Source organism: Tetrao urogallus, assembly GCF_951394365.1.
Source record: "Tetrao urogallus genome assembly, chromosome: 19".
NCBI classification, from domain to species: Eukaryota; Metazoa; Chordata; class Aves; order Galliformes; family Phasianidae; genus Tetrao; species Tetrao urogallus.
This window is the reverse complement of record NC_136832.1, coordinates 10,011,742-10,034,834: the sequence shown is the minus strand read 5'-3', so window position 1 is coordinate 10,034,834 and position 23,093 is coordinate 10,011,742.

Here is a 23,093-nt window from a genome sequence, read left to right as displayed (position 1 = left end):
GCCAACTGTGATTGTCAAGAAAATGTTCAGGAAAGGAGGGCTCGAACTCAGGGGCTCTGGCACACTGCAAGTCCTGGGGTGAGGGCTGGGAACGGCGTCCTTGTGGCGCCCGGAGCTTGGGGGCTGTGGGAACCCCAGCAGCATGCTGGGCCTTGGTGAGAGTGCAAACACTGTGAGGGAGAATCAGCCCAAATTGTGCAGTAGGGATCTGCTCAAAGGCTCTGTCAAAGCCCACGGGTGGCAGGGCTGCCCTGTGCTCAGAGGTTCCCCCCGAGCTCAGAGTGCTGCCTGAGGTTCCTGCTGGTGCCTCCAGACCCACACCCGCACTGTGCCTCATTACATGGGCGCATCACATAAATATTCCAGTCACTATTGCTTACTGTCAGACCCAATTTAGAAAAGTACCTGTCTGTAACAAATATTTTATAGTACTTGAATATGCAATTTATGTAACATGCCCAGCAAAAGAAATCCATTATACGGTTTTGTCTGATTGGAATTCTGGCATCGTAACAGTAGGAAAAAAATTAAATTATTCTAGAAAGTTGCAGTCCATTATGAAGAGCTAACTGCTTTTCCCTGAAAAAGACACAGCTCTTCCTCAGCAGTGTCAGCACCACGGCACGAGCATGGCTTCCCTGGCTTCACGTGCAAATGTCACGGAGCATCAGGATTGCCCAGCATGCTGTCTGCCCTGCGCCTGCCCTCAGCTGTGTGCATCCTGCTACCAGCCGCCACCAAGGGCCAGCGCCCAGCACTGCTCAGGGACACGAGGGCTGTTTAGTGCCAGAGACCCTTGGTGCTGGAGCCCTTTGGCAGCCTGTGGGGCTGGGCTCACTCCTCAGAAATGCTCAGTGCTGTGCAGGTGTGCGGCCCTCTGAGGGCACTTCAGTGAACCCCGAGCTGAGCATCCTGCTCTCCCACAGTTCTCAGGGACAAGGAGAGGATCCCGTATCCCTCCCACCCAGCGCCCTCATCCCTGTTCAAGCAGCTGGAACTCGGGGCAGCTAATGGTTCTGCTCCTCCAGAAGCAGACCGACATTGAATTCTCATTACCTGTATCTCTGGCGTCAGGTTCATTTACATTTTGCAAAGTTGCCTCTCTTTTGCCTTGCTCTGATTAGGTCTGTCTGAAGTGAATTACTGAGCTTATTGATCTGCTCTCTCTTATTTCAATTGGGGTAAGGCGTAGGCGCACATGGCTTTGGGGGAACCGTACAGCCTCAGCGCCCCGGGGACGCAGCTAGCGCGCTGCAAGGGGCTGCATCCTGCTCCCAACAGCCTGAGCTGCCGATGGCACGGCGCTGTGTGATGATCTGCACTGCTGCCGGTGGGACGCTGTGCTGCCGGACAGCCTGTCGGCACCGTGTGGCCGATGCGCTGTGCCCAGCCCTGTGCCTGACCTGCGGTCGGGAGCAACAACAGCAGCTCAGACACCGAGAGCTGCGGCCCTCCGCTCCTGCCAGAGCCGTGCTGATGGCGGTACCCTGCCTGGAAAGGGCTGCCTGCTCCAGCCTGGGAGCATCTCAGCCACACAGAGGTGCGATGTTGCAGAAAGGTATTTGAAATTGATGTCCACTCCGGTGGTGAAACATGTCTTCACGAGTGTGTTTTGGGAGGAAAAAGCAGGTCAGAGTACAGCAGAAAGTATTTATTTCCTCTGGGACTTGGTGTGTTTCTTGTGGTATATTTTATGGATAGAGCCAATCCCACATGTCTCGAGGAAGGCGTTTGGCTAAGCAATGTGTTAACAGTTAGTGTGCTAAGGAGCCATTGTTTGGGTACTTTAGTTTTGACATTTAAATGCATTTTTCAAATACAGTGAGATGAATGTGATGTCACCAGGGAGTCACAGAAGACTCTCAAGCATAAAAGCAGACGGCTGGGTTTTAATCTTTAACAGCACACTGGGCTCTTATCCATAAAGGTCCCTTCAGTAAAGCTGTGCTGTGCTTTAGGTGTTTGGAATATCAGGGTTGTATCCACTTATGACACTGTGTATGAAGGAAAAATGTGTGTAATGCAGAAGTGGTGTTTAATGCCATTCAGACCTTATTCTGTTTGACCATTGGAAATCTGGGGACTGAAGGTCTTTGCAGGCCCTGGCAATAGGAAATGGGTCAAACACTAAATGGGACCAGGCTGAAATTTTGATTTCTATTGATGTATGACTTCTACCAAATGTAGGGATTTTATGGTTTCACTCTGCAAGACATAAACTGATAGAATATGAGTACCCTATGAGAAAAGGGAGACCAAGGAAACAGTTATTGATAACTACGTGCAGGGATAAAGGTCCCACATTTGACCATAGTATGAAACTGTCTTACAAAAAGGTTATTTCCTTCATTGCAAAAGCACAAAAGGAAATGCTTTCCTTTGAACGGGAACCGAGTACCTCCTGAATCCAACCCCTTCCCACAGCACCGTGGTGCCCGGCGGCTGCAGGACGGGGTGCACAGGGAGCGGGTGCTCCTGGAAAAGCCTGGGGAGCTCCGAATGGGGAACGTGTTGCAGACGGGCACAGGCCCTGGTCTTTGGCCTCACTTCTAATCAGCAGCAAGAACTGGAGGATCGTGTCCTCAGCATCATGCTGTGGAGTTCGTGGATACTCCAGAGATTAATTTGTTCCTCATGTCTGGTATTCTACTGAGAACACAGTGCTTTCGTTTTTAAATATTAATGAAGATTGAAAGTTCTTCCACTGGGGAGAATTCAGGGTAGAAATGTAGAAGCACCTCCTGAGATTACCCCTCTGGAAATGGCACTGTGGCTTATTTACACACAGCTGTGTGTGCACAGGGCATGGACACGTCTGCATGTAACATGTAACGGGTCTCCACTTGTGCCATGCACGGCACTCACGTCAGCACTGAGCTCTGCCTTACCAGGGCTCGGGGAGTGTGGGCAGTGGGCTGGTGCCCAGGGATGTGGTCCTGCGCCGTGCCCATCCCTCGTCAGACTGAGCCTTGCAAGGACTGCAGTCTGCTTTAGCACGTGCCAGGGACTGGAGCAATCAGACAAGGTTTTACTTTTTCAATGGGTTTCTTTACAATGACACTTTTTCCACTTTGAGAACATCTGCAGACACTGGTTTTCGAAGGGCTTTTATCTTCAGGGAAAGATTACAGATAAACACGAGCAGGCTTTTAATTACAAGATACTGATTGTTGGTTTACACAGCGATATTTGTTCAGTAAATTGCTAATTAATGCAAAGAAAGCACCATGTGACTTCAAATATTTGCTTCCATTTACGCTGCAAAAATATTATTTTTCCCAAAGATCGCAATAAATGAGATATTTGCGAGGGCAGGCGGAGCAGTAAGGTAGAAGGGAAGGCGCACAGTGGTGCCGCCGGGGTGGCTGGCAGCACTGGGGTCGTCCCGAGGCAGCCCCATCTCTGGCAGTTCCACGGCAGTGTGTTTGCCACACTGTCCCCCAGCGCTGCGGATCCGCTCAGCTCCAGGTGTCATCAGCAGCCCTGCTCCACCTGTGGTGGCACTGAGGCTGGGCAGGGAGCTGACAGCAGCCACCTCCGACCTGCGTGCGGCAGCTGCTGCTGCTCCGAGGGCAGAGCTTACAGGTGGGGCTCCAGAAGCGCTCTCAAAACTCGAACGAAGCGGGTGCTGCATCAGCTCCTGCACAGCTGACTCCTGGCTCCTCAGCAGAACCGATTTCCAAGCAGACTGCCTCCAATTAACTAAAAGCACTGGTAAATATTCAGAGGTAAGGAAGTGTTATTAGGAGAGGCCTTTCTGACAGCGATGGAGGAGATGCTTTTGATGTGAGGACACCCAACAACGCAGCCCTGGAGTGAGAGAGAGGTTTACGATAACAACGAGGAGAACTTACAATAGGTTTATCTGGCTTTGCTAGGCTGACCTGTAACTGCCCTGCTGATGGAGAGTAATTTATAGACATGCTGAAGAAGCTGGATTTATACTCTGATCATGGGAGAGAAATGCTGGTACATAAAATTGGTAGTACCTTTTGCAGTATATACCTAAATCTTTAATTTTTATAGCAGCTAAGAGAAAAATAAGCTTGCATACAGTGCACACAGCATAAACTGATCATAAATCTTAGCCCTGCAGAGAGCCAAGGAAAAAATCCTGATGATTCCTGGTCCAGGCTGTTTGCAAAAGTGCCGTGATAATGGTCGTTCTGAGAGCCAGAGCCGGATCCGCATGGCTCCTTTGGATTTCCTGTCCCCAAACAGGAAGACGGGAGGTGCCCATCGCTGGGATGGAGCACAGCGGGGAAGTGATGCTCCGTGGGATCTGCATGGCTGAGCAGGGATTCACCTCTCAGACCACACAAACCATTTCTCTCTCTCCCTCCTGTAGGATAAAGCATAAGTGGAAGAGTCCATTTTCAAGCAAAGCCCAACACAACTGCTGAAATGAAGCTGATTTTTTTTCCAATCTGTTCATATGTTAAGGCAGAAACTCTTCCCTGCATGCAGTTCTCCCTGACCAGTGCTAATCTCTCTGACTTTCTGCAGTAAACTTTTATTTGTTGAAGAAATTAACCAAATGAATTCTCTGAAAATGAAATAAATTTGCAGGCCATCTGGCTAGCTGCTCATCTTCACGACACGCTGAGGCTGGCAGCAGAGTGAGATCCAACTGCTTTTCAGAAGACTGAAGAGGGCTGAGGACCAGGCTGCAGGGACTTGTAAGATTCTGTTGGACCTTAAACATTTAAAAAAATGATAATCAAATTAACTCTTCGAGATCCCAGCAGAGCTGATGAGCAAGCGTGAAGAATGGGATGAGATAAAGGAAAGAAAGAAATGATTTCAAAGGACTCTAAATATGTTGAAGGAAGACGTTTTTTGTTTTCTTTTGCTTTTCTTGCCTGCAATTCTCCCCAGCTCCCAGCTGCTGTCCCAGGCCAGCACCTCCAGGGAGGGCTGTGGCCGTGGCTGTTGCTGCTTCCCCATGGCAGAGTGGCACAAAGCACTGAGCAGAGCCCCAGCTTCAGGAAAGTGCTTTCCAAGGAAATTCAAGAAACAGTTGGAATGTCTCCGTCTATTAAAGGGTGACATTTACTGTTGTACTTTGAAATATGTTTAAAGTACCAAGCAGCATAAAGACCCTAAGGGGACCTATGAGCCAAATGAGATTTCCATGTCAGCACCAGTCACGACCTTTCCTTTACTGCATCTGCTTAAATACAGAAAACATGGTTTTGTTATAAAGTCAAGTCAAAACAGGGATTCAGAGTAAAATATAATATATACTTAGGGCTGCCCTCGGGGACCTTTTTAATGGTTTCATATAAAACAATATTCTGTTTACTGAGAGATCTTCCTGTGCACTGCTCCGTGCTCCAGGTTCGCATGAGGTCTCTGCGGCCGCCCTGCGCCCCGGCTGCTGCTCTGCAGGCAGAGCTGCTTTGCTGCTGCTTTGTCCACAGAGCCTCAGCAGCACCGATGGATGCAGGCAGTGGGAGCTTCTGGGTGCAGGGCAGATCCAGGGTGTGATGAAGCGTGGTCCATCCCAGGGCACAGCCCCGGGGACACTGCCACCCTCTGCCTCTGTGTAGAGTGCCACTGCTCTGCAGGCTGATACCTGCACAAACAGCGCTTTGGGAAAGAGATCTTCAGCTTTTGTTAAGCTGGGTTGTGTGCCCCAGTGGGAGAGGAAAGGCCCTGCTTCTTACAAGCTGATGCAAGCAAAGTGCTAATCATGAAATGTTTGAGCTTGGTATCCATAAAATTACTTAGCAAGCACTTTGCTTGAGGCACAGAAGACTGGCACAAAGTCTGTTCCATGCCATTGAATTCCTGTCAAAAGGAATCCCAAACCCATTACTTACCACATGACAGGTGCAGCATTCAAAGCAAGGAGCACCACTGGGCACTGGCTCTGCTCGGTGCCACGAGAGGCAGCCACGGGCACAGAGCTTTGTGTGCAGGGCTGCAGGAGGGCAAAGGGGCCTCAGAGCTGCCTGGCAAAATGGTGAGCAGCCCCAGGAGGTGCGAGGAGGTGCAAACACTGGCAGTGACCAGAGATACAGCCTCAATGTCACCAACTGCACAGTGAGTAGTTTTGCTGATCTCCACAACCCAGGGATCAACCACACTTCTCTGAAGATGTGCCTGCCCTTAAAAGCAGCCTCTTAGAGGTGGCTATGTTGTGAAGTGCATTAAGTTCAGTAAATGATGCATTTAGCTACATTGAGTTTATACATCATGAATGATTTATTCACTTATAAATACTCCAAACTCCACATACATATTCTTCTGGTTGTTTAGTTTCTTGTAATTTATTGGTTCATTATTATTTAATATGCAAGTTATGTCATCCAAGATGTAAAAAAGAATTTTCCATCTGCTTTGTTCCCCTTGTTGAGGCACACAGCAGGGATGCTGGGACACGAAGGCTGCCCACGCTTAGCCCAGCCCAGCCCTGCACTCAGCCAACATCAGGTCCACGTTCCCTCCTTGGGCTGGGAGCTGCTGGATGCAGGATGGACATCACAGTGCCCAACCTATAGCCTGTGCTCAGGCACCTCACTCCTCTGATCCACTGCCTTCATCTTCTGGAAGAGCTGGGGCTCTTCAGCCTGGAGAAGGGAAGGCTCCGGGAGGACCTTGTAGCGGCGTGCCAGTACATGAAGGGACCTACTGGAAAGCTGGGGAGGGACTTTTTATAAGGACAGGGAGTGACAGGATGAGGGAAATGGTTTTAAACTGGAAGAAGGGATATTTAGACTAGATATCAGGAAGAAATTATTTATATGAGGGTGTTGACACACTGGAACAGATTGCCCAGAGACATTGTGGATGCCCCCTCCATGGAAACATTCAAGGCTAGGCTGGATGAGGCTGTGAGCAACCTGGTCTGCAGGGAGGTAGACGTGTCCCTGCCCATAGCGGGGGGGGTTGGAACCAGGTGATCTTAAAAATCCCTTCCAACACAACCCATTCTGTGATTCTACGATACGTTCCTCATTGAGGCTAATTGGTAACCAGCTGCCTTCAGCCACAACGATGGCAGAAACTGTCATCCTATTCAGAGGTGAAATTCACGGGAGAGCAGAACTTTTGTAGGAGAGGATTTGCTCTCACTCAAGTGTCCCTTTCCCAGTAAGTCTTCCCTTTATTTCCGCCCCAAAACAGTCAGCAGCAGCAGAGCCCCCCAGGGGTGGGCGGCGTGGAGCTTCCAGGGCAGGGGTGGCACTGTGGCCCCAGCAGCGCCCACCCTGGGGCTGAGCTGTGCTGTCAGCGCGCGGCAGTGAGTGAGGAGAACCGGCGCTGGCAATTCTTTCATGTGCTGTTAGTGAACAGCCATCAGAAGACATTGACACTAACTGTGGGCCTTTTAAGAGTGTAATGTATTAGCAACTTGTCTCCTTGAAAGCTAATGACAAATGCCTTGTTTAAAAGGAAGATCAAAACATCAAGAAAAATTAGATTAAATGGTTATGAAACTCCCAGTGGAGGACGCATTTCTCAGAAGTATTCCCTGTTGAACCTTGGAAATCTGTAATTATTTCCCCTGCTTACTGCATTAGGGCTGGGAAAGTGTTTGCATTGCTTCAGTCTGTAGCTGCAGTCGTGCTCTGGGCACAAAGCCTGGCCCAGGCCAACGGGGAGAGGGCAGCGCCCAGCAGTGCTCCACGTGCCTGCAGAGGTCGAGGCTGCCCCTAGCCAGAGCTCCCCAGGTCTCTGCTCACTGTGGTGTGGTGTTTGAATCCACTCTTGTGCATTCTGAATATCAGTGCTACTAAAGTTTTGTTTCAAGAGGCAGACAGCAAGAGAAGTTTGTCAGAATTTCACCTTTGCTAAGGCGAAGGCAGTTAAAGTGGTGCCTCGCAGACCTTATCCGAAGAAGGTAGTTTACCAGTTTCTAATGAATCAGACAGATGTCCGATTTCTTGCAGTATGGTGCAATTAGGAGAGTCCCCCTGAACCCTGAAGGACCAAAACACACTGTCATTCCTGATAGAAATTATTTCCATATTTAAGAAAATGAATTGGTTTTCCTTCTAACTTTTTTTTTTTTTTTTTTTTTTTTTTTTTTAATAAACAGACTTCTATTTTGCTACCATGAAGAGCTGTTAGACTTGCAGATTAATGCTGAGTTTTGGCGTGTGAGTTTGGCTGTATGTCAGCAGTGGGGCCGCACACAGGCAGGATCTGGACTTGGTCTGTGCTGCTGGGCTGCTCTGCAAAGGGGATGGAGAGCCCTGCATGGGCTCTTTGGTTTGTAATCAGAGCTGGCTGAATTAGACTCTTTCCTTCCTATTTCTGTGTACTAATTTGAAGAGCTCAGATGAAAAGCATTGCATTACACCATCACCAATAAGTCACACTATCTCTATTGTGACACACAGAATGTTATTAATTGTCAATCACCAACCACCAGGCTTGTCAAGATGTTCTCTTCTGAACAGGCTGCTTTAGACCTGAAGTGATTTTTAATCAAATGTTAATAACGCAGCATCTGTCAGTGGACCATTGGCATCATACAATAATAAAAAGTTAACATATGACATGGCAAATTCTGATGTTTTCATTTTTACTTCTTTCCAATTATCTGTGGAATTTCTGCCAGAATGAGAAGTGTGCTGACATTATTACATGCAAAACACACTGCTGAAAGATGAACATGTCTATTAAAGGCTGCATTCCCCATCACACAAGCTCCCCAAAGCACCTTTTAATCTCCATCCACGCGGCCTTGCTGGAGCCATCCCTCGCACGCAGCACGGATTGCCCATTGCCTTTCCCAACCCTGTGCCCCCTGCTCTGTGGGGCCGATGGGGAGGGCCCCAGGTGCCCACGAGCCCACATTCTACAGCTGGCTACCATTGCTGCCCATGTCCTGCAGCCGGGCACCCTCCCTGCCCGTGGCGACAGGGCAAAGCAGCAAAGCCTCCACATCTCAGTGCCTGTGCTCCCATCTTGCAGTGCGTTATTAGAACTAATAATGTTCAGCGATGTGCTAATGTAGCTTGAGAAGGGCTGTGCTCCTATCAAATATTCATAAGAGATTGGGGCTCACAGCCGCGCTCATTAGCGTTGTCTCTGCTGCTCCACCTGGGCTGCAGGAGGGCGGCAGGGAACTGCGCAGGGGGTTTCCAGCCTCTGTGCAAGTTATGCTGGGAAGAACGGAAGTGGGGAAGGTGATGTGTGGGGCCGGGCTGCAGGGGAGGACGGATCTCCCAATGGCCCCGCGCGGTGCCGGCCCCACGTGCCTGCACCTGAGCACCGCGCTGCCACCTCCTGGGGTGTGTAGAGCAGCAAAAGCTCTGGAAACCTAACGAGAGCACTCGGTACAGTGAGAAGTGTGATTATTATTAATGGTTTGTGTTACAGGATAAGCGGTGCATAACAGATCTGCTGCAATATCAAGTCTTCCATCAGAAATTCATCATTTTGAGGACTTTGTCAAAAGTCGGCTGTGTATGCAGTGTATACAAATCTGCACGAGCATAAAGCTCCATAGAATTACCGAGCACCTGTATATTTAAAGTAGACTCAATTTCCTTTTCTAAATGCATTGTTTTCACTTGAATACTTCATAACACTCAATGGGTTGCAGTTGCTTTGTCTATAGATTCAATTTGTGTCTCCGGACAGAGTTTGAATGGATTTATTATATTGAAATGCAATTTTGCAGACATAACCTTATATCTGACCCGTCATTACTTATAATGCTAAAGTTTGATATGTTAATTCTGCCTTATGTTTTTATATATTTTACGACACTTGGCTTAAACATTTTTAATCTACATATTGGTTTACGTCCACCTAAATTATTGTTGCTTCCGGGGACACTGCGCACACGAGATCTGGCAATTCGTTATGCTATCCCCGCTTAAATGAATTTCGAAAATTTAATAAAGCTCCCCCTCCTTCCACTGCGCTCAGAAGCTCCAGCGTAAACACCGCCGCGCCGCTATCGCGGCAGGGAGGAGGAACGAGGCCGGCCCGACGCGGCCCAGCCGCTCCGCAGCCCGCCGGCGTGGGCTCTGCTGAGCGCTCCGTCGCACCCCGCCTCTGCCCCGCGCGGCTCCGCGCTCCCTGCCGTGTGGGAACCGCAAATCAGCGCCGCATCGCCGCCGGCCCGCGCCCCTTCCTGCCGCGGTGCCGCGCGTTTCCATCCCCGATGAACTTCAAAGTCTTTTAATGACTCTTGGTGAAAAAACAGAGGGGCCAAAAGTTGAGCAAAGGGAGATGATTAAAGGACCTTATTAAAAGCAACCTTGTTGAATTCTCCACATGAAAGAGAGCGCCATTATGAGGGCTTATCCTTATAAATGACACTTCGCTTTTGCGAACATGCCGAAACCTGATTAGAGTGACAAGCACTGAGTGATACTGCAAACCTGTTAATAACATGAAAATTAGAAGAGGCTCATGCAAAGAAGGGAGATTAATTTAGCCGGAGTACATCTCGCGCAAATTGCAAAGTTGTGAATATGTTCTCAGATAATGAGCCTTCGCAGTCATCAGCTCACTTGTCATTTTCTGTAATTAATGTTAAGGAAGACTCCTTCCTGATGGTTCGTATTACTCATATACCAAGAAAATTTCTTCAGAGAAATAATTTACATTTATTATCATCGGTCTGTTTGTGTGGTTTATTTCGCTGCGGAGTAATTTATTGCAGCACCGTTTCACTTGCCTTGATTAGTCGCTCGTCAGACTGAAATGTAATTTTTTTTTCCTGATGGCAATGTCTGAAAATTGACAGCGGCGCAATACTCTTTTTAATCTGAGGATGTGTTTTCTTAACTTGAATAAACTTTTGGGCTGGAAACAAGAGCTCCTTCACGAGTTGTTTTACAGCGAGCAACTCAGAGCCCACCCGTGCCAGTTCCAGTTCTCAAGCAGCACACCTGAACCACGAGTGCTTCCCTGCGTGCCCGTGGCTGCGCACACGCTGTACAGCAACACTCTATGCCAAGAACGTGAGAGCTTTTGGTTTATCGCTCCAACAAGCCTGAAGTTGTGTGCAACATGCACACTGCCTTGTTCTCAGACTTTGGTGTTGATCTGAAGCCAACAAAAGCAGCACTGAATCTTGCCACTGTTTTCCCTGGATTTCAACTCTGATTTTTTGTTCGTTTTATCGCAAACGTCTTCATTCTTCCTCATCTGGAAGAGCCAGTGCAGCTCTGATGGGTGCAGTGGTGAAGTTCTGCTCCTGCCCCTCAGTCCCCGGTCGCATTTCCCACCCCGGACAGGAGCCGTCTGTCCCAGCACCCCAGGGCTGTGGCCATGCAGTGTTCTTCACTGCCCTGCTGCGGTGTCCTCTGCCCACCTCCCGGGGCCAAAGGCACTTTCTGGGTCCCAGGAGTAACACCATGAAATCTTTTTCCTTCCAAATGATGCAAACACATAAGCAGTTAAAATGAATTACTGACCTCTGAGCTGCAAATGAACCAAACGGTGCTGATTAGGATTTTTAGGCAGAGATAATGATTTTGTTTGTTGGATGGCTCCACTTCAAACAAGCCTCATACAATGCTATCTGCAGGCAGACTGCCTGTACCGGTTAATGGCAATCCGTATTTATAAAACTACAGTCCATCAAAGCGGTATGAATATTTTAAAAGCCACGGACAAATCAAATTGTCTTTGTCAAATTGTGCGCTCTCCACACTGAGTGTATTTTATGATTCTTCCCAGTGTAAGAATCCATGGGCTCCCTCAGCCAGCAGCTGAAGGTGCCTGCCGAATCCCTGCCTCTGCAAGCAGGCAAGTCTCTGCTGTTTTTAAGAGCCCAATGAGCTGTGGAGAGTGACATTTAAGCCATAAAATTGTACTTTATTTGATGAAGTTAACAAATAATGTATGAAATGGATTTATTTGATGTCTCTGTGAGAACTAGTTGGTTGCTCCTTATAGAAACAAATGGACTACTTGCAAAGAGCTGTGTGACAGTGCAGGCAGCACTGTGACCATGGAAGCCAGGGCTCTGGGATGACCATGGGCAGAGAATTGGGCTCACCATGAGAAAGCAGCACTGGTCCTTGAGGGAACAGGACTGATTATTCCTTCATTGCAGAAACACCACAAAGACCATGGCTGCAGGAGTATGCATGGGGCTCCGTGGGGCTGTACCTACGGGAAGGTTCTTTCAGTGCTGCCAGATCACCAACACTTAGAAACATCACTGCAGTTCAAAACCATGGATTTCTCTTTGCTGGGATGACAGTGTGTGGCACCTTAGCAGACCTTTAGGCTGGACACAACCCTTCCTCACAGCGTTTGCTAACAGAGGCCTCGAACTGGGAGGGCCAACAAGAAGAGGCTGGGAGCTGCTCCCCGTTCCACCACCAGAGCTGCACTGGCGCTGGCAGCGGCCGTGCTGCAAACGTCATCCCAGGAAATGAAATGCCGGCATCGAGGCGTCACCTCCACCAGCTGAAGTGAACTGCAGAAAGTTTTGCCACATCCATCTTGTGATGTCAGAGAGACAGGCTGATAGCACAGAGACAGCTGAGACAGCATTGGGTTCTGCAGACAAATAAATTTGAGAATCATCTGCATAGAAATGGAAAGCTACTCCATGCTGATGAATAATATAACCCAGTGGCAGGATATAAACACAAAATAACAACGGGGCCAATATAGAGCCCTGGGGAACCTTGGAAACAACTTCACTAATGGAAGATGAAAAATCACCCATCGAAACAAAATGCTGTCTATTTGATAAATAAGATTTGAACCGACTGAGAGCTGTATCAAATAAGCCAAGCGAGCTGTGCATGTGACAATCCAAGGGGAGGCATGGAATGGCAGCACCAAGTGCCGAGCACCCTCCAAACTGGGAACAGATCACAAACTGGGGCTGGAATAGGAATCTCCCAGAACCCCTCCTGCTGAACTGTGCTGCCCCATCGCGGTGCCACCGCCAGCTCTGCAGGGAACGGCTCGTGGGCACCACTGCAGCCATTCCTCAGGTGGTGCTGCTGTGCTGTGGCCATGGCAGACAGCAACACCAGCAACGGCCCATGCAGAAGTTGCTGAAGTAATGTCAGCACCAGATCTCCGTGGTGTAATGCAAAACCAAAAATGGTGAATACTTTTGCTAAGCAGTTAATGGATAAAGAGAAGCTCAGAGTCAAGCTGCACTGTGGCCGTTGGTTTGATGAGGAGTAACTTTTCTTCCAAGTCAAAGGCTCTGCCTCGCGCCCTTCTCACCCTGCTGCTCCTGACATGCCTTACTGGAGGCAGTGGTGCTGGGGGTGCCCCACCAAGGAACAAATGCCAGGGGTAAATGCTGTGTTCTACATTGAAAATTACTACATCATAAGACAGTCTTTGCACAAAACGAAACATTGGCTGATAAAAATGGGATTTACCAAGAGGATGCTTTCATCAGTTCACACGAATGCAGCCTGGGCTGTGCCCACCGTGGCTCTGGGGTCACTCTTGGTGTTTGCTGTAAAGTCAGGAGCTGCCAAATCAAAGAGTGATGAAGTCAGAGCTCTCAGCATCCTCTACTGTGCCACCACGCTGTTGGCCATTGAGGTGCATTGGCCATAAACTACGGCGTTGTTGGGAAGTATATTAATAATTCTGTCAGGTGCATTAACATTGCCCATTGGTTTCTAACAAATTGACACCTTTTTAGCTGAAAGAAATCCTTATTAGTTTTCATTTTGATGGCTTTTCCCGGAATAACTATAAATTATGTTTATTTCACATAATTCCTCCTGTCAGTAGTTATAAATAACCAGATCGTATGGAAATTACGATTCCGGCCCGTAGATGTGGTGCCTCAACATGGAGCCGCCGTGACGCACTGCCCGAGGTGCTGCCAGCAGAGCTTTCTCGTTTGAAGAGTGACTGAGAACGTATTCGCCAGCAGCCCTCCTATCTCGGCTTTTACCACTTTAAATACCAACAGCTCTGTTGTATCAGTCTGTTTTATACAGCATTCTTCATACAGTGCATCTCACCGCTCTTCACAGGGCAATTAATTACCTGGAGGAGAGTGACGGGATGCAGGTGGCAACGACGGCCATTACGCAGGCAGCAGCGTTCCCTGCACTGCGCTCTGCATTTGCATCACCGCTGTTTAATCGGCGGCGGCAGTCGCGGCAGGGCGCAGCCCCATCCCAGCCCGGGGGCGCGCGGGGCGGAGGAGCTGCGGCTCCTGGGGCGGGGAGGCTTTCGGAGGGCTCAGGTGCTCTTCCCGGAGTCTGGACAAAGCACCGCGTTTTGAAGGCTTCTGGAAGAAGGAAAAAGGCTCTTTCTGGCTTTTGCTGAAACTCTGGAACTCTCCCACTTTCCTTTCGGGGATGGTTTCTCCATTACTATTGTAAGTGAATATTTTGTTTATGGAATTTGAGAGCGCTCAACATCGAGAGCTGTAATTTCCATGCAAGTACATCCTTTTTCAGTCTTAACCAACTCATTGTTTTGTGGTCTCTTTCAACCTTTGAAGATGAAGCTGAGAATGGCTATTTCAACTGCAAAACCTGAACCTTCGCAGGAGTAGTGCATAGCAGCAATTAGGTATGGGCATAACGCAGCTAGAAATACACGCTGTGTTCTTAACTATCTCCCAAGCAAAACTTTCACTTAAAAATATCGGTAACTTTGCACACTCACAAGCATAAGCTTTAATCAAAACAGTTTCTGCTTTTTTTGTGGGTTTTTCTTTTTTTTTCTGGAATTTTTGCCATCCCAATCCTCTTAGGTGCCCTTTCCTGCCACTGCAGCATCGTTTAGCCATGCTGTGTGAAATACACCCAGTCAACATCAGCATCACTCAGATTTTAAACCATTGGAGGAATTTCTTGAGATTTTAGTCCATATGTTTTTCTTACAGTTGACTGGATAATTCATAACAAATTGTTTAGGCAACACAATTCATCTGGTTTGTTTCCTCCTGCCCAATCTCTGTCTTAAAGTAGGCATGCCTTTTTTTAAACTCCAGGATTTCTCTGGAAAACAGTTCTCCCCAAGCCAAGAATCCCAGTGATCAATGAGAGGATGTTGTCTATGTTAACTCACTGTTAGAAATGAACTTGCTTCTGGGCAAGCGTTGAGGAAGAGGGGTCTCCAAAACTTCTCTGCTTGGTCATAGATGCCATTCGGTTTAGGACCTCTCCCTGCAGGCACCACATTTAAAGACTAAAAATGTCCGTTTTTGCAAGGATGTACACCTCTCAAGATTCAATTTCAGCAAACGTTTCATGATTCAAGCTTAAATTATGCTTTTTAAGTAAAGAGAATTCAAAATGAGTGAAATCAAAGCCAAATTTTCTGTCGAAATCATGAAACCTTTTGTAGGCAATGTGCCCGTGAGCCTTTCATCTCTCTTCTGCTAGGCTTGGAGACTTCCCACAGCTGTTCGTGGTGAGGTGCTGAGACCTTCCCAAGAAGAACTGTCAGAAAAACACTAACAACTGAATGGTGGAAGGTGAGCCTGCTGGTCTGCTGATTAACTCCTGGAAGAAGCTCATCCCACAACAAGGCCCGCTCTGTCGGAGTGGCAGCAGCAGCTAATTGCTCAGCAACAGGGAGAGAGATCCTGAAGGCAGGGTTGAGCTGCGCTGTACTGAAGGTTTCTGGGACTTCACCTGCAGCAGCGGTCCATCGGTGCAGCCCCAGCACTGTGGCAATGCCAGCCCAGCTCCCAGTGCCATGCTGTGCAGCTGCCAGGTGGGCATGGGCTGTGGGGCTGTGGGGCTGCGGGGCTGTGGGTTTGTGGGTGTTGCACAGCTTCCTGCATTCAAATTGGCCATTGACAAGTGAAGTGTGTGGGCTCAGCATGCAGCAGCTATTTCACTGTCCTGATCTCTTTCAGCAGCACCAGCTGTTGTTTCATCTATCTTCGTGGCCAGCAATCTGCTACCTGAATTGATAGATATCATCCTTCTTAAAATAGCAGCGGCAGATTTCAACCTGTCCACAGTAGGAGAATGGCACAGGTAATAAAGGCGTCCCACCTGTCTGGGGGCGAGGGCTGAGCCCCTCACTCCTGAGCAGAAACGTTAATGCTCACTGCACCAGAACTGGGACTGCAAGGACGTGGGGCTCCATGACGCCGTGCCCAGCTTGTGACCATCAGCAGTTTGCTCTGACATCAAAGCGGGATAGATCAGCTCACTCCGTTCAACTGAGCCCCTACCCGTGTGCTGCGTTCCCTACAACATACATCGGCCCTGCCCCTTGCAGCCACTGAAGCAGCAGGAGATGCGAGGTGCTCCAAGGCCAAGGTGCGGGAAGCCCGCACGTCACCAGGGCACATCCGACGCTCCCAAAGCACCAGTCCTGCACAGAACCGCTGAACGCATCCCGGCAGCAGCTCAGCCCCGGTTCCTGCCCCACACACAGGGCTCCCTTCTAGCACCCCAGAACCGCCGAAGCGGCTTCCCGTGTGCCCTCTGCCTGCACAGCGCCGCCGGGCTCCAGCACCGCCCGCCTCCTGCCCAGCGTGGGGAGCGCACCGCCCCGCAGCAGGCACGAACAAAGAGATGCTGCACTCTGAGCCATATGGATCAGACATATATACAATACACAATAAACAACACATCTTTCAGTCTGGGTCTGTTTGAAACCTTCCAACATATGTTCTGCTAACAGTTTAACAAATTGATTGCTAATGTTATCCTGCTCTGAAATCTGGCATAATGTGCAGGAGGGGAAAAAAAAACAACAAAAACAAAAGCATTCCTACCTCAACAGAAATGCACAAGAAAAGCCATTAGAAAAGGCTTCGGGATGCCTGACAGGAGAGAATTTCATGCCAATTTGTGTGCTCGTTGGAAAAATCATTTATTAAAAAGAAGATATACCTTCATGTTAGTGAGATGAGGGTGTAAAACTGAGCTGGGTCTCCCACTGCTTCAGCTCTATAACTCAAGTTATATTCATCAGAGGCATATATTTAAATCATAGCTTACTTTGCTTTGTGTTCTGAAATTTATTAGCCTACTACTTAAATGTTTTATTCATTAGGCCATGTAAATAATGCATGGTTGTTTCCATGGCAATTTAACCCCTTCTCTCCGGGAAGCTCGCAGATTTTCCATCTTGTGTGCCTGCCTAATTGCCGTGATCAGATTTGCTGTTCTCTCAGAGTCGAGGCCACGGTTATTTTTCTCCTTTTTGTGGCAAATTCATTAGGAGGAAACTTTTCCATTGACAAATAAGATGTATTCAGGCACAAACAGGGAGGGGAAGGAACTGTTTGCCAGGTCATTTAGCAGAGTTTGGGCATAGCTAATTTTTCCAGCTTCTGCTCTTCCGCGGGGTTTGTGCTGCGCCATTAATCCTGGCAGCACACAGCACCCGATCAGCTCCCAGGGCTGCGGCCGCCGCACGAGGACACGCCGTGCCCTGAGAGTCACCGACAGCGGGAGGCAGCGCGGGGAGCGGCGCTCCCGGCCGGCCGTGGCCACGAGCAGAGCAGGGTTCTGACACCAAGGCTACGGCCGGGGGCTGCCGGCAGCTTGCTGCTGTGGAGGTGGGCCAGGGATGGATGTGCCCCGGGGGCAGCAGCCCCGGCCGGGCTGCACGTAGCTCACTGCGCACGCAGAGCCCCACGCAGCTCTTCTGGGCTGCCATGAGGAGACCTGCGGGAGCTGAGCGCTGCGCAGCACCTCTTCGCAGGGCTCTGCTGCTGAAACGCGCATGCTCTTGCAATGCATGTTAAACAGTAATTTATGGTGCAGGAGCCTAATTTATGTACTGTGCGAAACTCTCCCACGTGCCCAGCTCCAAGAGCAAGGCTCAGTCCCCAGCTTCCTGCTTACCAGCAGTGAAGCATCCAGCTTGTGTTTCTAGAGAAACAACAACCAAAATTAAGTGCCTAAATCTTTTTCGTGGGGAGGAAGGGCATCAACCATCTTAGTTCCACATCCTTTGGATTTCTTCACCTGATTGTAATCTATCTTGTAAAACCGTTTATACCAAGTAGAGATCTTCACTTTACAGTGCTAAGGACTCACCACGCGTAAATCTGCAGCGGTGCACCTGCAGTTGCACAGGTCTCTTGTAGGCAGCAGTAACTGGGATCCAATTCACAGCAGCAGTACGTCTGCAGCACATCCACTGCCCACCCCCCAGGCTGAGCCCTGAAGGGAAGGGATGTGGGGAGGCTGGGGGGAACACCGGGTGTGCACACTGCTTGGTGTTGGTGCACAGTCCTTCCCCGCGGCCTTGGGCAGGGAGCAGCACCTGCAGGTGGCGGAGCAAAGAGATTTGCTAACATCCCAAAAACAGGGGATGGGGTTTAAAATAATTTGTATGTGCTTGGATGTATTCTGAAAATAATGAGGTAGAATTCAGCAAAGATGCAGGAAAAATCAGATGTAAATGCAATGCGTGGATTGCTGCTTGAGTCAGCAGAAGGGGAGGATCCAGGGTTTGAAATTGCCACTACATCTGGCAGCAATGTAATGCTTTGATCTGTGCTAAGGGAGCACCCCATGTTCTGGAAAATCCAGATGTGATGCAAGAAAAGTAGGTTCAGGAAAAGCAGTGCAAGATGGAAAACCAGTGGGGCTGGAATTCTTTACCTGGAGCAGAGATCTGCCCACAGAAGGCTTTGAGCACACAAAAGCTGGGGAAATAAATTGTCCGTTTTGCTCATACAAAGGGAAAGCCTTGGGCTTGTTGCTCTCAGCAGCTCTGTGCCCACTGGTACAGTAGTACACCTTTCTCAGAAATACAGGCTCCAGAATCACTCTCTGTGTCTTCTGCCAAAACATAACATGAGCACATAGATCGTGCTTCTGCAGAGTGCAGGGTAATCGTGGGGCAGCTCTGACATCTGAGCTACAGGCAGCGAATGGATTCAGTCTCGTTATTTTAGATGTGATTGAGTTTATTTTCAAAACAAAACCATCCTACAAGAATCTTTTCCTTATGAAACAGAGCCAGGAAGCAGGTAGAGGTTAGAAGAGAGAAATCATTGAGCTCCACAGATCTGAATAGCTGAGATCAATCACCATGAGCCATGGAGATGAGATCTGGGACAACATCTAGGCGCAGGCCTTCAGAGGCTTGTAGATCTGCCCGGCCGTGCTCCCGTCAGTGATGGATGGTGGGGGAGATCTGCTGCTCCTCACAATTGGCTTTGAGTTAATTCACTGGCGGCACGGAAGAAGGAAAACAAAGGAGGAGCAATTGGATTTCCCATTTAACACCTGGCTCTTCCGGAGCCGAGCCCCTCCCAGCACCGTGACCGAGCTCCGCAGCAGCAGCGGTGACCTCGCAGTCCCACCCCCACCGCCCGGCCCCCCCCCTCGGGGTCGCTCTCACGGCAGTGGGCGGGCGTTGGTGCTGCGGGGCGGGCGCTGCACGCTGCTGCCCGGTGCCAGGCGGCGGTGGTTCGCAGCCTTCCCCGCACCCCGAGTCCAACGTGGAGCCGCCCATCCAGCACCCAGCGCGCTCTCTGCGTGCTCTGCAGCCCTGTGCAGTGCTCCAGTCTAGGGAGTGCTCATCACTGTTGGCATGCTGGCTTCTCACCTGCCCGGCTCCTGCTGCTTCCCTAACGTCGTTTCCCCAGTGCTTGTTTGTCTCTGTCTCTGGTTCCCCCTGATCGCTGCTAATTCCTGCAGCTCAACCCCAGGCTGCCCCCACGCGCAGCCCGCAGTGATGCAGCATGGCAGCCCCAGCCGTGGGAGCAGCCTCAGGTGTCACCTGCACGGAGGAAGCTGTGTGCAACAGGAGACCTGATGAACCCATTGATCTTCCTGGGAGCATCAATCTGTCTTTCTAATGCTGCAGTCAGTTGTCTCACGGAACAATTCACTGACTGACAGCTCTCACAAAACCGCGTTTGCTCTCCTCGCCGCTCCTGCAGTCAGAACTGCTCTTGGCGGTGGGCAGATGCTGGAGCTCCAGGTCACCCTGGAGCAGTGCTGAGCCCAGGGCCTAACGCCTCCAGGTGAGGTGAGGGGCTGCGACCCTTTGCACTGCGGGCAGTCCATGAGAGGAGCACAAGCAGAGGATCCACCAGCGCTGCCACCCACTCTGATGTGTGCATGCAGTCACAGAAGGCAGGAGGCCAGCACAGCTCGGGAGCAGTGGCAGCTGCGTGCATTGTGCTGCACCGTCTAGCATGTGCTGCTGCACTTCCACAGCTGCTCCCAGCTCCAGTCCGTGCCTGCTGCCCACCCCCACACACCCATTGCATTGCTCCCCAGGGGCACCACCCCCAGTCCCAGCAGCAGGCACTCTCTTGCTTGGTTAGGCCATTCATACCCACATCTTCACACGCTCCCAGTCGTCTGCAGCCCTGCCCAGCAGAGGCCACTGGCGATGCCGTCAGTGTCCCGGCAGCACACAGTGAGAGCCATGTGCCCAGCGTGACATCCCCAGCTGGGGGACAGGGGCAGCACCTCCAGCCCTCTGGGTGCCCACGTGGCAGTGGCTTCCCCAGCACCCCCTTGGCATGGCAGCAACTTAGTGCAGAGCAACTCTTACAGGGCTTTGAAAAACAAGAGGCGGCACAAAGGGTTAACAGTTTATTATATTTTTTCTGAGTGATTTTATCACTGTCGTTAGAACATTCATTGAACTAAGTGAGAAATCCATCAAGACGTGACAGCAATGTGCAGACTAATGGCTGTTAGATGGTAATAATTTTTAATATGATTTTTATTTCACTTAATTTCATATGTGCTTGACAAAAGGTCCCGTGTCACTGGGGAACTGTGTGGAACTGGGAATACGCTGATGTGAAGGTCTATTAAACCAAGTGTTCCAAGTACTTTTAAATTCCAACTTTAGAATTCCCAAGAAAACTCTGACATTTTGGCCTTTTTGGCAAGAAGTCGATGAGACAGCAGGAAATGAGGGCGGCATGCCGGCTCTGAGGGGCAGCCCGTCCTTATGCACACTGTTTCTCATCTCACACGCTTCTCCAGAGCTTCCCATAACCGCCTCATTCAGAGGCCAGGTGATCTCTGCACCCAGCCGCCCCTCTTGTCTGACATCCCCTCCAGCTCATCCCACGTGCTGTGCAGTGTGAGGAGGGGTGGCCCTGGCAGCAGGCACTGCTCTGCCCGGCCGGGTTGGGGGCTGTCCCTGAGGGCAGCGGCGCTCCTGATGGAGACCCTGCACTGTGCGCAGCTTGACTGGCCTTGGATGCTGGGGACAGAAATAAGCCATTATCTCCAAAAAGGACATTTTATTGTCTTTCGAAGATGAAACCACGCTTTGCTTTTGGCACTCAGTGCTGCTTCTTGGTGAATTCAGAAGGACATGGGACGGTGGAAGACACCTCCGTGACGCCTCCGTGATTTTGCTTCCATACTGTGTCCTTACACTGCCTCAGAGGCTGAAATCTCCAGTGGGCTCCCAGAGACATCTCTCCCTTGGAAATGGAGATCTGCAGCTCCTGCAGCAGGAGCAGATCCTGCAGCCAACTTATGGGAGGAAGACCATCAGCCAGTGCAGCACATGCGGCAAACATGGCCCACCCCATGCACACACACAGCCAGCACACACAGAGCCCACTGTCAGGGCTCCCAAAGAGCCCAGCTCAACCATTTCACTAAACACATCATCGCTCTGGTGGCTGTGAATTTAGCAAATCCTCTTATCTGTCGTCTTAATCCTGGACACTTCCATTCAAAAGAGACAGACACAGGAAGACTTTTCCCAGCAGATCATGTTATAATTAATGCTGGAAGACCTGCAAGCACCTAACACTGTGCAGATCCTCTCAGTATTAATTGCAAGAACAAAATCATTGCTGTGCCTTTAAAATGGAGGGAGGGTGCATGCACGTGTGCTGAAATATATAATATTTGTAGTAAGAGTCAAATATGGAAGCTATACCTTCCCCTGATGAATGGGAAGCTTAATAGAAAAGCCTGAGATAGATAGATTTTACGCAATATGACACTGGTTTAAGGAAGCAATATCAACCATTGTTTAATGTAATAAAAAGCCAGAGGTGTAAGAAATGATGGTAATTCCATTGTAACCGAACTTGAAGATCCCTGTCAAATATGAGTGTGAATGTGGCAGTTATTTTAGGTATGTTTGTAATCTTTGCAGGCGTTTTGTCAAGGAGGCACTGTGATATTAGTAAGAGTGCACAAAGGCTCGGCAATGGTGTCATGCACAATTAATGTCCCCAGGTAGCAACTCCATTAGTCTTATGAAGTGAGCTCACAAATGGGAATACTAATGGGGACGCGCCTTGGGGCATTTGCTGAGCTTACTGCTAGTTTATTTCATACCCTTTATGCTCAACACAAAATTTACCTAGCCTGGATTTAAAATGTGTCTCATTACACAGGCAGCATCCTTTTACTCCAGTGCTTCCCTTTTAACATGCAAGATTTGCAATTCTAATCATATCAAAACCTGACTGCTCTTGCTAAAAGGAAAAAAAAAAGGATAAATAAATGGAAAAAATAATCTTACGATAAAGACCGTCTGGGGTTTTAATCTTCCCTGACAGTCCTTTTTCATGTGTACATACTGCTGGCACACGTTCTTGGTGCACGGCTCAGAGGAGCAGGGCGCAGGGCGGGACAGCGGCTCTGAGCTCAGCCCTCGTGCAGTTCACCCACCGCAGCGCTTGGCCCAGGGTGCCCCGCTGCCCCCGCTCCTGCACCGGGACGGCGACTGCTGCACGCTGTTCCCAGTGATGCCCAGCACTGGGATGGAGCCTCACTGTGTCACAGCGGTGCTGCGGGGCTGCCCAGAGACACGAGAGTGAAAGCGCCCACGCAGGCGATACGCACAGTTTCCAAGTCCCAGCGCTGTGCTCACAATGTCTCACAAGGGAAGCGGCCACGCTCCAGCACTGAACAGCCCGTGGCGACAGCGGCACTGGTGGAGCCGTGAGGTCCCACACGGTGCGGCCCGGGGCCAGAAGCTGGGCACAGCAGCAGCATTCCCAGCCCCTGCTGCACCAAAATGCCAGATGAGCCCCGGACAGATTTATTTTCAAATCCTGACTCAATCACAGTATTGGATTTGTAATCACGGGCTCCAATTTTAGTGGAATAAATATACTAACAAAACTAATAGTTTGTTAGCTGCAAGGTAGGGACAATCAAAGTGTCTAAAGTGAAATACACAGCTCCTCAGGAGAAACCCCTACATGATAAAGACATTTAGCGTTTTATTTTTTTAAATAAATA